Source organism: Coregonus clupeaformis, chromosome 1 (assembly GCF_020615455.1).
Source record: "Coregonus clupeaformis isolate EN_2021a chromosome 1, ASM2061545v1, whole genome shotgun sequence".
Taxonomy (NCBI): domain Eukaryota; kingdom Metazoa; phylum Chordata; class Actinopteri; order Salmoniformes; family Salmonidae; genus Coregonus; species Coregonus clupeaformis.
The window spans coordinates 62,230,712-62,244,947 of record NC_059192.1 but is presented as its reverse complement, the minus strand read 5'-3'; the positions used below and the strand labels follow the sequence as shown (position 1 = coordinate 62,244,947).

The 14,236-nt window shown below is 44.8% G+C and overlaps 1 pseudogene; it reads left to right on the top strand.

Moving 5' to 3' along the window:
- The window catches only part of LOC121545708, a 78,290-nt pseudogene extending 65,044 nt beyond the window's left edge, over window positions 1-13,246 (top strand).
- The last annotated feature ends 990 nt before the right edge of the window (window positions 13,247-14,236 follow it).

Below are 14,236 nucleotides of genomic sequence, written 5' to 3'. Positions count from 1 at the left end.
ATAGAACGGCTGATTCCGGTAAGACAAGGGGTGGCGGTCTGTGTGTATTTGTAAACAACAGCTGGTGCATAAAATCTAATACTAAGGAAGTCTTGAGGTTTTGCTCGCCTGAGGTAGAGTATCTCATGATAAACTGTAGACCACACTATTTACCAAGAGAGTTTTCATCTATATTTTTCCGTAGCTGTCTATTTACCACCACAAACCGATGTTGGCACTAAGATTGCACTCAATGAGCTGTATAAGGCCATAAATCAACAGGAAAACGCTCATTTAGAGGCAGTGCTCCTAGTGGCCGGGGACTTTAATGCAGGGGAACTTAAATCCATTCTACCTAATTTCTACCAGCATGTTAAATATGCAACCAGAGGAAAATAATCTCTAGACCACCTTTACTCCACACACAGAGACGCGTACAAAGCTCTCCCTCGCCCTCCATTTGACAATTCTGACCATAACTCTATCCTCCTGATTCCTGCTTATAAGCAAAAACTAAAGCAGGAAGCACCAGTGACTCGGTTAATAAGGAAGTGGTCAGATGACGCAGATGGTAAGCTACACAACTGTTTTGCTAGCACAGACTGGAATATGTTTTGGGATTCTTCCGATAGCATTGAGGAGTACACCACATCAGTCACTGGCTTCATCAATAAGTGCATTGATGATGTCATCCCCACAGTGACCGTACGTACATACCCTAACCAGAAGCCATTACAGGCAACATCCGCACTGAGCTAAAGGGTAGAGCTGCCGCTTTCAAGGAGCGGGACTCTAACCCCGGACGCTTATAAGAAATCCCGCTATTCCTCAAAAAGTTATATAGCTGCACCATCGAGAGCATCCTGATTGGTTGCATCACTGTCTGGTATGGCAACTGCTCGGCCTCCGACCGCAAGGCACTACAGAGGGTACTGCATACAGCCCAGTACATCACTGGGGCCAAGCTTCCTGCCATCCAGGACCTCTATACCCGACGGTGTCAGAGGAAGGCCCTAAAATTTGTCAAAGACTCCAGCCACCCTAGTCATAGACTGTTCTCTCTGCTACCGCACGGCAAGTGGTACCGGAGCGCCAAGTCTAGGTCCAAAAGGCTTCTTAACAGCTTCTACCCCCAAGCCATAAGACTCCTGAACAGCTAATCATGGCTACCAGGACTATTTGCATTGGTACCGTACGTTATGTTAAAATTTCCTGTGTTATTGTGTTGCACTAATATATTAATTGTCACTGAGTGATGTGCAGTGATTTCATATTGTCTGGGCATTGTTAGATGGCTCAGGATAATAGCTTTTTGACACAAGACACTGGTCCTGCTTTGGTGAAAACTGATCACCTAAAATGGTCTAAACTGTCTCTGAATCAGTGTATTGTCCTTAACTCTGTGTGTCAGCTCATGGGTCTCGCTGTGTACAACAGCATTGGTTTGGACATCCACTTCCCTCCATACTGCTACAAGAAGCTCTTGACTCCACACATCGCAGTGCTAGCTGTGCCACTAGAGATCCTGGTTCGAATCCAGGCTCAGTCATAGCCGGCCGTGACCGGGAGACCCATGGGGCGGCGCACAATTGGCCCAGCGTCGTCCAGGGTAGGGGAGGGAATGGCCGGCAGGGATGTAGCTCAGTTGGTAGAGCATGGCGTTTGCAACGCCAGGGTTGTGGGTTCGATTCCAGTATATAAAATAAAAAAAATGTATGCACTCACTAACTGTAAGTCGCTCTGGATAAGAGCGTCTGCTAAATTGACTAAAATGTAAAAATGTAATGTAACCAGAAAACTCCTGTCGGCATAGCAACCGCCACCCTGGGCGACCTGCATCAGGTTATGCCGGTGCGTCTTCTATGATTGCTTTATCTCAAGCACAGCATTTAGAGTAATAAACGTTCTGAGGATAGGCATCCTCATCAGTATAGGTAAATTTGACTGCAGACCGGCGTGGGTTTTAGGGGGTTAAAGTGAGGATCACAATACCCCAGTTAACCAGCAGGGGGACCAACAGTTCAGCTTTTCTGTCTTTACTCCCAAACATTTTCCTTTGGACTGTATCCTTTGGATACCTGCCGGCAACTGGAGAACAGCCAACCCAAATTCTAAATATGCTATTCTGACCTCCTTTGTCTCAACCAAGTATTTATCCTATGTAATCTGATATGGGTGTTTCCCCTACAGACCAATCCCAGGAGACTTCCTCTGCTTTAGGGTGCCACTCTAAAACTGCTCTCCAGATGTCTCCCTGGGCCAAATCAACATTCTCTAAGCTACCATTTGCAAACATTAACAAAGTCATAAATTCCTCAGATACTACAGCCTAACATTGTACAGTGAGATTCTGATTGTTATGTAAGGCCAAGAATCAACCATGAAAATAATTGGAAAGCCAATGACATTGAGTTTTGTAGTAGGTGGCTGTTCATTCCCTTCACTACAGAAACCCTGTTGAATTTCCCATGGTTCTGTGAGTGTGTGAAAGTGTGCACAAAGGTGTGTGTATGTGTGCATGTGTTCGTAAGAGGGTTGTGTGTGTCTGAGCAGTCTGCATGCATGTGTGCTTATGTTTTTGTACTCTTGAATACAGGCACCCACTCTACCTGCAGTTACCACATTATAAAAGGTATATGTGTGCTATTCCTCTGAAATATAGCCAAAGTGGCTCCGTCTGTGTGTGTGTGCAAGGGTAGCATGCAGCATGTAGCATGTATCATGTATCATGTAGCATGTAGCATGTAGCATGTTACTGCTTGTGTGTTGTTTGTGCATGCGTGAGTGTGTGTGTGTGTGTGCGTGCCTGTGTGTGTGCGTAGGCGGAGATTTAATGGACTAAATGTTCTGTCCACCTGCTGGGATTTGTAGTAAAGGGGCGGTGGCTGACGTAGATCCATCAATCCTATTAGGCAATGTTCAATCATTTGAAAATAAATTGGATGACCTAAGATTAAGGTTTTCCTACCAACGGGACATTAAAAACTGTAATATCTTATGTTTCACCGAGTCGTGGCTGAACGCACGACATGGATAACATACAGCTGGCGGGATATACGCTACATCGGCAGGATAGAAACGGCTGATTCCGGTAAGACAAGGGGTGGCGGTCATCGGCAGGATAGAACGGCTGATTCCGGTAAGACAAGGGGTGGCGGTCTGTGTGTATTTGTAAACAACAGCTGGTGCATAAAATCTAATACTAAGGAAGTCTTGAGGTTTTGCTCGCCTGAGGTAGAGTATCTCATGATAAACTGTAGACCACACTATTTACCAAGAGAGTTTTCATCTATATTTTTCCGTAGCTGTCTATTTACCACCACAAACCGATGTTGGCACTAAGATTGCACTCAATGAGCTGTATAAGGCCATAAATCAACAGGAAAACGCTCATTTAGAGGCAGTGCTCCTAGTGGCCGGGGACTTTAATGCAGGGGAACTTAAATCCGTTCTACCTAATTTCTACCAGCATGTTAAATATGCAACCAGAGGAAAATAATCTCTAGACCACCTTTACTCCACACACAGAGACGCGTACAAAGCTCTCCCTCGCCCTCCATTTGACAATTCTGACCATAACTCTATCCTCCTGATTCCTGCTTATAAGCAAAAACTAAAGCAGGAAGCACCAGTGACTCGGTTAATAAGGAAGTGGTCAGATGACGCAGATGGTAAGCTACACAACTGTTTTGCTAGCACAGACTGGAATATGTTTTGGGATTCTTCCGATAGCATTGAGGAGTACACCACATCAGTCACTGGCTTCATCAATAAGTGCATTGATGATGTCATCCCCACAGTGACCGTACGTACATACCCTAACCAGAAGCCATTACAGGCAACATCCGCACTGAGCTAAAGGGTAGAGCTGCCGCTTTCAAGGAGCGGGACTCTAACCCGGACGCTTATAAGAAATCCCGCTATTCCTCAAAAAGTTATATAGCTGCACCATCGAGAGCATCCTGATTGGTTGCATCACTGTCTGGTATGGCAACTGCTCGGCCTCCGACCGCAAGGCACTACAGAGGGTACTGCATACAGCCCAGTACATCACTGGGGCCAAGCTTCCTGCCATCCAGGACCTCTATACCCGACGGTGTCAGAGGAAGGCCCTAACATTTGTCAAAGACTCCAGCCACCCTAGTCATAGACTGTTCTCTCTGCTACCGCACGGCAAGTGGTACCGGAGCGCCAAGTCTAGGTCCAAAAGGCTTCTTAACAGCTTCTACCCCCAAGCCATAAGACTCCTGAACAGCTAATCATGGCTACCAGGACTATTTGCATTGGTACCGTACGTTATGTTAAAATTTCCTGTGTTATTGTGTTGCACTAATATATTAATTGTCACTGAGTGATGTGCAGTGATTTCATATTGTCTGGGCATTGTTAGATGGCTCAGGATAATAGCTTTTGACACAAGACACTGGTCCTGCTTTGGTGAAAACTGATCACCTAAAATGGTCTAAACTGTCTCTGAATCAGTGTATTGTCCTTAACTCTGTGTGTCAGCTCATGGGTCTCGCTGTGTACAACAGCATTGGTTTGGACATCCACTTCCCTCCATACTGCTACAAGAAGCTCTTGACTCCACACATCGCAGTGCTAGCTGTGCCACTAGAGATCCTGGTTCGAATCCAGGCTCAGTCATAGCCGGCCGTGACCGGGAGACCCATGGGGCGGCGCACAATTGGCCCAGCGTCGTCCAGGGTAGGGGAGGGAATGGCCGGCAGGGATGTAGCTCAGTTGGTAGAGCATGGCGTTTGCAACGCCAGGGTTGTGGGTTCGATTCCAGTATATAAAATAAAAAAAATGTATGCACTCACTAACTGTAAGTCGCTCTGGATAAGAGCGTCTGCTAAATTGACTAAAATGTAAAAATGTAATGTAACCAGAAAACTCCTGTCGGCATAGCAACCGCCACCCTGGGCGACCTGCATCAGGTTATGCCGGTGCGTCTTCTATGATTGCTTTATCTCAAGCACAGCATTTAGAGTAATAAACGTTCTGAGGATAGGCATCCTCATCAGTATAGGTAAATTTGACTGCAGACCGGCGTGGGTTTTAGGGGGTTAAAGTGAGGATCACAATACCCCAGTTAACCAGCAGGGGGACCAACAGTTCAGCTTTTCTGTCTTTACTCCCAAACATTTTCCTTTGGACTGGATCCAACCTCTGAAACTCATATGAATTAATTTATATTAATCAGTATTTTAAACTTTTCCTCTACTTTTTATTCAGTCTGTCCAATGTGAAACAACTCTCAGGTCTTTTATTCTAAAATGTACACACCCATTGCTGACATGGTGTTTCTTGGTATAAGAGTCTGGTTTTAATTGTTAAACTGTGCCAGATGCTTGCCTCCTCTTTTTTTTTGGAGGGGGGCTTTGTTCACAGTTACATAAGAGTGGGGGATTGTTCTCTCCCCTGTCTGTCCTAAAAAACACACACATTATGACACTGTAGCTTCGGTGAAGCAGGGTGGCGGGCCTGGCATACTCTAAGTGCCACAGTAATGCTGCCCTGGCTCCCTTTGGGGCATGACAGGCAGGCACAGCCATGCCACTGTATGACCGATCAGAGATTGTGCCCTCACCTTATGTAATTACTTTGCAGTTGAGCTGATTCAAGGAGATGGTTAAAAATTGTTTGCAGTACAGTCCCATCTGCAAATGCAATTGTCATAGTAATTACATGGTGAATGGTTTGCTGAATACACATTTGTCCAGACACAGATTATTAGTTTTCAAACAGAAGTTTGCTAACATAATGTGCACATTCATGCAGGCACACATAGTAATACATCACCTGTGTACAGTCCATTGACAGTAAGTAATAAAAGTGACATACATTATTTTCCATTTCAGGACCTAGCACATGGGCTTGGAGAGCTGTTCAGCTATGCGGGCAATGTGGAGGAAGACTTCTATCTGACCTTCCAGGTATGGACCATCTCCGCTCCTATTTATTACCTGTGCAAGGGCAACAGTGCACCAGGGGTCCAATTCAGACCCGAGTTAAGCATGTGTTAATGGAACATAATTCCCTTTTTATGCACTTTTCTCGCTATGCATATTCTGACCTTGAACTTAAGCATGAGAATAGCATGCTATTCACCTGCTATTCGGGGTGTAGATCGAATAAATGAAGGTGTGGCAGAGGTGTCTACAGATATGCCGTATTCTGTCCTTGACTTAATTCCCTAATAATTTCACCACCTTTATGCACGAGGAAACCATGAATAAGGTGTAGTGAACATACCGGTTCCAAGTGGAAAAAGCATCTACTTTCAGTTAGAAATAACACCTTTCTCCAAGCACTATAATTTACAACTTGATAAGAGCTATTAATAAGAACTAGTTAAATGAGTATTCCATTTGGATAAGGGAATTGTAAATATATGGAGATTTTAAACTAGTTACAGAAAGCTAAGGATGGATCAACAACATTGTAGTTAATCCACAATGCGGACCTAAATGGCATAGTGAAAAGAAGCAAGCCTGTACAGCAGGGTCTTCAATTCCGGTCCTGGAGGGCCGAAACACCTCTGTTTTTCATCCTCTCCTTCTAATCAGGGGCTAATTCAGACCTGGGACACCAGGTGAGTGCAATTAACTACCAGGTAGAAATAAAAAACAGAAGTGTTTCGGCCCTCCAGGACCGGAATTGAAGAACCCTGCTGTACAGAATAAAAATCTTCCGAAACATGCATGTTCCGAAACATGGATCAACAATAACTAAATCAACTGACTATGAATGTGTCATTATTGTGATTTTAGTCTGCCTGGGAGTGTCTTTATTTAAATGTCTATGCCTTGTCAGCATTAGTAAGCTAAGAATGTCAGAGGTCAAAATCAGTCAGCACTCTTATCAATCTATCTTCATTCTATCACCACTTATCATGGGTTATGTTGTCACACCTCTGAAATATTATGAGACTGAGATTAAGATCTTTGTAAATGTGCATTTTGGCCTCTGAGTCAAGGAAACCCAAGGTTTCAGGGTCTTTCACCATTTTACTGGGTGAAGGGTCTTTCACCCTTACTGAGGCAGAGGTATACTCACTGAACCGTATTCAGTTCACACCCACCATCATCCATTACCCCTCTATATGACAGCTCCTATATGCTATATCCTTCACTCACCAGCTGAGTTCAACACCAGAGCAAATACATTATCTATGCCCCTGGTTACTGATTACAGTAGGCTATTTTTAAGCCCACATGTTTACCGTAAGTGAATGTTGACCATAAACTAATATAAGCTTTCACAGGAAATCCACTCTCTTCTTGTAAAGATAATGAGTGTATCATTGTATCTAGATTTTCCAAGAGGAGCTTGGCGTTGTCAAGTCCTATAACCTGAAACCTGGAGGTGACAAGATCCCAGTCAACAAACAGAACAGAAAGGGTGAGTAGGCCTATACTGTAGGCTAAAATATGAGGGGTAGACATACAGGGGCCACAGGATGTGCTTTGTTTTTATTCATCCCATCTCTAACACAGCTTATTCAATGAATCAATTAGTCATGGTCATCAATTTAAAACACTCTACAATGAAATCAAGCTTCGGCCCTCCAGGACTACATTTCTGTTTGAAAATCAGAGACGTGCCATTCCCTTAAACCTAATTCCCGTTAGTGTGTCTTTTTCTGTTCCACACGTTATGTCACAATGCTCCTCTTTGTGTTTGAGTATGTGTCTCCTCTATTTGTGGGTGTGAGTGGCTTATTCAATTATTTTCTTTCTCTGCAGAATATGTTCAGCTGTACGCTGATTTCCTACTGAATAAGTCAATTTACAAGCGGTTTGCAGCCTTCTATCATGGCTTCCATAATGTGTGTGCATCACACACTATGATGGTGAGTCAGGACTTCTCTGGGCATTCTGTGGGGGTGGGGTAAAAGTCGGCTCAGCTCCCAGGTTCTTGGAGGTCTTTCATTGTAAAGTACGATAAGAGTTATTCACGTCACTGTGGTCAGAAAACATCCAGATGAAAATTCTGATACAGGTGTGTAACCGTAGGGCCTACTCATGCAGTTCTGAGTAAAAGTAGGAGAGAAGCTAATATCAGAGTGTGTGTGTGTGTGTGTGTGTGTGTGTGTGTGTGTGTGTGTGTGTGTGTGTGTGTGTGTGTGTGTATCTCATATATACAAAACTTCTACCCACCAGCCCCCTCCTGTTCCCAATGGTCCCTCTCCTGGGGTATTTGTCCCAGGGCCTCCTGGGACAAATGTGTTAACATCTAGTTACTGCAGCAAAAATCTAACACAGTTGGCTACTGTTGAATACCGATCTGCCAGAGACAAAGAAAAGCTTATGTTCTCCCCGACCCAGACTTGGCCAGCGGGGAAGCCTCATATTGGGGTGGTGGGGTGACACTCATGGGCTGTTGCACTTTATAGATACTGTATCATGAGCCTGGGTGTAATTCTGTGTTTCCAGGCTATATTATAGATGTCTGGACACAGCAGGTACTGTGGTGAGTGGGCCAATATGTGCAAACATTTCTACAAACCTGTTTTTGCTTTGTCATTATGGAGTATTGTGTTTAGATTGATGAGGATTTTTTATTCATTTAATCCATTTTAGATTAAGGCTGTAACATAACAAAATTTGGAAAAAGTGAAGGGGGTCTGAATACTTTCCGAATGCAGTATAAATATATACTGCGTGGATTCGGCTATTTCATCGAACACACAGCCATGCAATCTCCATAGACAAATATTGGCAGTAGAATGGCCTCACTGAAGGGCTCAGTGACTTTTAACGTGGCACCGTCATAGGATGCCACCTTTCCAACAAGTCACTTCCTAAAATTTCTGCCCTGCTAGAGCTGCCCCGGTCAACTTTAAGTGCTGGTATTGTGAAGTGGAAACATCTAGGCGCAACAGCTCAGCCGCGAAGTGGTAGGCCACACAAGCTCAAAATCGTCTGCCCTCGTTTACAACACTCACTACCGAGTTCCAAGCTGCCTCTGGAAGTAACGTCAGCACAAGAACTGTTCGTTGGGAGCTTCATGAAATGGGTTTCCATGGCCGAGCAGCTGCACACAACCCTAAGATCACCATGCGCAATGCCAAGTGTCGGCTGGAGTGGTGTAAAGCTCGCCGCCATTGAACTCTGGAACAGTGGAAACGCGTTCTCTGGAGTGATGAATCACGCTTCACTATTTGGCAGTCCGACAGACAAATCTGGTTTTGGGAGATGCCAGGAAAACACTAACTGCCCCAATGCATAGTGCCAGCTGTAAAGTTTGGTGGAGGAGGAATAATGGTCTGGGGCTGCTTTTCATGGTTCAGGCCCCTTAGTTCCAGTGAAGGGAAATCTTAATGCTACAGCATACAATGACATTCTAGACGATTCTGTGCTTCCAACTTTGTGCAACAGTTTGGGGAAGCCCTTTCCTGTTTCAGCATGACAATGCCCCCGTTCACAAAGCGAGGTCCATACAGAAATGGTTTGTCGAGATCGGTGTGGAAGAACTTGACTGGCTTGCACAGAGCCCTGACCTCAACCCCATCGAACACCTTTGGGATGAATTGGACCGCCGACTGCGAGCCAGGCCTAATCGCCCAACATCAGTGGCTGACCTCACTAATGCTCTTGTGGCTGAATGGAAGCAAGTCCCTGCAGCGATGTTCCAACATGTAGTGGAAAGCCTTCCCATTAGAGTGGAGGCTTTAATAGCAGTAAAGGGGGGGACCAACTCCATATTAATGCCCATGATTATGGAATGAGATGTTCGACGAGCAGTTGTCCACATACTTTTGGTCATTTAGTGTATTTTTGATTTACAATGGCCCTCAAAAAAATAAAAATGTCATCCATAGCCTGCACTCAAATAGAGAATTGAGGTTATGTTCAGTTACTTTTTTAATATGCCAGGTAGGCTACGCTGTTTGTAAAGCGGATTAATTTGCTTAATCTTTAAGAATTTAGCAATGCAAATAGCAGCACGAGAGAGCTGGAATCCACTTTTATTAAACAGTGGCCAGTCAAAACTGTTTTCACACGCGATTCCGCAATGACTGGGCTTAAAAGAACATGTTTCACTAGGCTCTGTAGGCCAAGGTTTCCCAAACTCGGTCCTGGGGCCCCCCCTGGGTGCACGTTTTGACAGAGTTTGTGAAACCCTGATGTAGGCCAACCATGTTCCAGGGGTCTTGGGCCTATAGGCTACGTTTGGAGTTATTTGGCCACTTCAGTTGATATACAAACCTTAGCAAAACATATAGGCCTGGCTACATTACTATGATATTAAAAAGTCGCAAATAAATGCATGCGCTGTGCATCATTCACAAGTAATAATATTCTCACCTTTCAGACTATTCTCAATTTAATCTTGACTTTACTAGTGCTTCATTTGAGCCAGATCCTGCCGGAATAGGATCCAGCACCTCTCATTTTTGGGCTGTTTCGTTCCAGAACCTATTTGGCCAGATCAGGTACCTCTCATGGCATGAAAATGTAAAAATTATAATAAAAGTGATCAAAGTTCATTCGAATTGGCTCTTCGTTAATTCTCCTGCCCTCTCCCCCCCAAAAAAGTAATGTGAAAAAGTAGATTTTCAGCCTGAGCCTGATATTCTAGTTGATTCGGGTTGGGCCAGACAGGGTTTATGGTTTGTGCAACATCGTAACCTGTGTTTGAGACCAACACGTGGCATGGCGTGGCTGTGTGAGAAGCGCACCTGTATCTCTCACAGAACTAGAATGAGATTCACTTTATATGATCTCTCTCCCTCTCTCTGCTCTGATGAGAAGGCCTATAATGTAGCCGCAGAGGATCAATAGCTTATTTAAAAAATATTGCCTAGTTGTGGATTGTGTGTAGCCCAATAACACATGCTGAGTAACAAGGCATAGCCTACAGTTGTGAACGTGCTGCAAATCTGTCAGTGAACAGCATGCAGACAAAACAGGCCTTTGGCAATATTTTAAATACAATCAATGAAAACACAGGTTGCAAAGCAAATGGCTCCTGCTGAAAAGAGAAGACTCTAATCCGTATGCTGTAGGCTACCAAAATATTTGATCAACTTCCAAATATTGTTTTACAAAGTAAAACAAGAGTGATATAGGCTTTTGGCACGAACGCGTCGGCCATCACCGGCGAGTGAGCTAAACATTATTGGTCGAGTCAGTGAAACTGTAAAGCATGTTTAGGACTATAATTTCCTCCTCATATTGTAGCCTACAATATGTGCGTCTCCACATGCCTAGGCTATTGATGGATTCAAGACAAGGTTGTTTTTATTGATCTCAGATTCTCAGTTTGTCAGTGTCAAAGTAGCCCGTCATTTCGATAATTTGTGTAATATTAAAAAACATTCTGCCAGTCTCCAGTCATGTAGAATTACTTAGAATTGCATGCGTTTATAAAAGTACGCTTTTTCCGGGATCCTAAGCTACTAAACATTTTCCCCATCTGTGCAACTTCTGTAAGTGCCTCAACCTTACTGCTCTATGGCACTACACAAATGCAATGATATGCATAAAATGCTTTATTATAAGAGCCAATTTATACTTGATTTGAAAATGTGGTCGGAGACTCCGTATGGAGGGTGTGACGCATTTACAGAGCCTCTGGAGGCACGCAGAGGCAAAATTGAGATCCATATACCCATCACTATGTGCCTCCCAAATTTTGTAACAATGCGGAGGGCTCTGTATAGCTCCACATTGACATGATTGGTTGATGGTAGGTGGTGGCGGGAGGTCCTGTATAAACACAAACTCACTTCCTTGACAACTTCCTTCACAACAGCTCTGCTCAACAGCTCTGCGCTGCTCCATGAAGCGCAAGAAGTATGAATGCCCTGACTACTGCAGAGGCCGTATCACCGTAAATGCTGCATGCACGGCCAATGCAGACGTCGGAATGACCATGCAGTGCCTTTAAAAGTAAAAAATTTTCTCATGCGTTTCTGTACCTCAGAGCTCACCAGGTCACCCCGCTCCAGCTCACTTTTTGTTCCAGCACCTTCCGATTTACAAATTTAGCACTGGTCTTTACATATACTAAATAATGTGTGAAATTAGTTTTGATTTAGAATGGACCATTATCATGCACCTGACGGTGCAGGGGCAGGGTAAAAAAAATACCATATGCGCTTGAATAGCAAATGGAGGACGCTTTTCCTGCGGTTCATTTTCATGCCAGCCAGGTAGGATACTCCGGTTGTAAAGCGAAGCATTGTGCTTAATATTAGGTAAGTTGATAAATAAATATAGTAGGCCTAGCCTATAGAAAGCTGAAGGGATCATCCAATTTTTTATAGAGGCCATCAAAACTCTGTTTTCTCACGCAATTGTATAGCCTATAGAAATGTTGAGCAACAGGAACACTTATTTCATTCCATGCATCAACCAGCTATGAGGAGCTGGCTGTCACTGTGCAACAGGTGATCCGATTTCACTCAAACTTAATGCCAGGGCTCTCATTAAGTGTTATTTGATTTTCAATGCCATTTGCATTGATGTCAGAGTGATTAGAGGGACAATAGAGCGCTGAGTACCGGTCATTAGCTACTAATTGTCACGGTTTCGGCCGAGGCGGCCCCTCCTCCTTGTTCGGGCAGGCTTCGGCGGTCGTCGTCTCCGGAGTACTAGCTGCCACCGTTCGATGTTTCATGTTTGATTGGTTTTGTCTGTTTGTCACACCTGTTTAGTGTTTAGTCTCATTAGGCACCCTATTTAGTTCCTTGTGTTAGTTTAGGTGTTGTGTGTAATTGTTTTACTGTCGTGTGGTAGTTTTAGTCCGCTGTATTTTGTTCTCTCTTTATTTCGTGTGGTATTAGAGAGTCCTGCACTTTGTGCACACTTACTTTGTTCAGTTTAGTGTGCGTTTATTTCGCCTGTGGCCTGTGGCCGTTGTTGGCGTGTTTCTACGGACTTCACTAAAGACCTTTGGATTTATATCTCTGTGTCCTGCGTGTGATTCCACATCCCACTACACTCCACTCTTGACACTAATGACCATCAAAGGCATCAGAACACAGTTTTGGTAAAGCCTAGTTACTGTGACTCAACATCACATGGAATTTGACTGTGGTCATGACACCAGACTGTTGGTGTGTGGAGGTAATAAGATCACAATAACAGCCCTAGGCACACCTTAGTGATGATTTTGTGTTGTGGTTGTGCAGCTGCTGAGACCTGAGGAGGTGGAGATCCTGGTGTGTGGGAGTCCAGAGCTGGACATGAGCGCTCTGCAGAAAGCAGTTCAGTATGAGGGCTACAGCAAATCTGACCTCACAGTACGGTAAGTGTCATGCACATAAAATACCCAGTACACCCAATCTAAGAATGCTGTTCATTGACTATAGCTCAGCATTCAACACCATAGTACTCTCCAAGCTCATCATTAAGCTCAAGGCCCTGGGTCTGAACCCCGCCCTGTGCAACTGGGTCCTGGACTTCCTGACGGGCCGCCCCAGGTGGTGAAGGTAGGAAACAACACCTCCACTTCGCTGATCCTCAACACTGGGGCCCCACATGGGTGCATGCTCAGCCCACTCCTGTACTCCCTGTTCACCCATGACTGCGTGGCCAAGCACGCCTCCAACTCAATCATCAAGTTTGCAGACGACACAACAGTAGTAGGCTTGATTACCAACAATGACGAGACAGCCTACAGGGAGGAGGTGAGGGCTCTGGGAGTGTGGTGCCAGGAAAATAACCTCTCACTCAACATCAACAAAACAAAGGAGATGATCGTGGACTTCAGGAAACAGCAGTGGGTGCACCCCCCTATCCACATCGACGGGACCGCAGTGGAGAAGGTGGAAAGCTTCAAGTTCCTTGGCGTACACATCACTGACAAACTGAAATTGACCACCCACCAGACAGTGTGGTGAAGAAGGCGCAACAGAGCCTCTTCAACCTCAGGAGGCTAAAGAAATGTAGCTTGGCACCTAAAACCCTTACAAATTTTTACAGATGCACAATTGAGAGCATCCTGTCGGGCTATATCAACGCCTGGTACGGCAACTGCACCGCCCGCAACCGCAAGGCTATCCAGAGGGTAGTGCGGTCTGCCGAACGCATTACCGGGGGCAAACTACCCGCCCTCCAGGACACTTACAGCACCCGATGTCACAGGAAGGCCAAAAAGATCATCAAGGACATCAACCACCCGAGCCACTGCCTGTTCACCCCGCTATCATCCAGAAGCGAGGTCAGTACAGGTGCATAAAACAAATCAAATCAAATTTTATTGGTCACATGCGCCGAATACAACAGGTGCAGACATTACA